This window comes from Tupaia chinensis, unplaced genomic scaffold (assembly GCF_000334495.1).
Source record: "Tupaia chinensis unplaced genomic scaffold, TupChi_1.0 Scaffold000407_4, whole genome shotgun sequence".
Taxonomy (NCBI): domain Eukaryota; kingdom Metazoa; phylum Chordata; class Mammalia; order Scandentia; family Tupaiidae; genus Tupaia; species Tupaia belangeri.
In genome coordinates, this window is record NW_006159912.1 from 2083223 (window position 1) to 2084654 (window position 1432).

Below are 1432 nucleotides of genomic sequence, written 5' to 3' on the forward strand. Positions count from 1 at the left end.
TGAACCAGACCAAGTCAGCATTTTCAATGGGGGTCTCCTGCAAATCGTTCCTAGGGGACAGAAGGATATCAGTTAGTAAGATGCAATCGTGGTCTTCTTGTTCATCTGGCATGGGAAGCAAAGTGGCAGGATTGAGAGTGTTACAACATTTCAGAGTTATGTTTGGGGCAGAAAGTAGGAGCACTTCATAAGAGGCAAGGCGACTAACAGAATAGTGTTGAGTATGGTGGGAATTTAAAAGCGATTCCACAGAATGGGGACATATATAGCAAGTGGAGATGCAAGGATGAAATCCTTGATGCTCTTGCATAAAGTGGCTGCAGCTGATATAGCTCTCATACAAGGGGGATGTCCTTTTGCTACAGGATCTAACTGTTGGCTAAAATACCCGACTGGCCTGTGGTGGTCATTATGTTTTTGGGTTAGCACTCCCAAGGCATTTCCATTTACTTTATATACAAAAAGGAAAAAAAAAGGGAGTCGGTAATTTGGGTGATCCAACGCTGGTGCCCGGGTAAGAATTTGTTTTAAGTTTTCTACACAGAATTTCTCCTTTTCTTCCCAGCAGATTGGATCTGGCTGGACTTGTTTCAATTTTTTGTATAAAGGCTGGGCCATCAGTGAGTAATTTGAAATCCAGTTTTTACAGTAGCCAGTAAGTCCTAAAACCCCCCTTAACTGTCTTTTCTTTTCTTTTTTTTTTTTTTTTTTGTGCGGTTGGCCACACCGCAATCCCTTCTCCTCCATTCTCCTCTCGGGATCTTGGGCACACATGCACACGCGCCCGGCGTGAGTTTAAGCCACCAGGTCCGGGACTCGAACCATGGTCGACTACATGGGAGTCCAGCAACATAGTCATTATGCTAACTGTTGGTCCCATAAAACCCCCTTAATTGTCTTTTTGTTTTGGGTATAGGGAAAGTCATGATAGTGGAGATTCTCTCAGGATTTATTAATAGCCCCTTTGAAGAGATTTTGTGTCCCAGATACTTAACTGTAGGAAGACAGAATTGTAGCTTGTCCTTAGATACTTTGTGCCCCCTATCGGCAAGTTGTTGTAACAAGTGAATAGTGCCTTCCTCACATTGAGTCAGAGATGACAAACACAATAGCAGGTCATCCACATACTGAATTAAGACGGATCCATTTGGAAATTCAATATTTTCTAAATCTGCCTTTAAAATTTGGTAAAAATATGTAGGAGACTCACAATAACCCTGGGGTAAAACTGTCCATGTGTTTTGCCATTTTTCCTACGTAAAGGCAAAAAGATATTGACTATGTTGCTCTATATGGGTATACTGAAAAAGGCACTGTATAAGTCAACGACAGAGAAATGACTAGCACTTGTGGGGATGCTAGATAGTAAGGTATGGGGGTTTGGAACCACGGGATGTCTAGGAATTATTATTTTGTTAATGGCCCTAAGGTC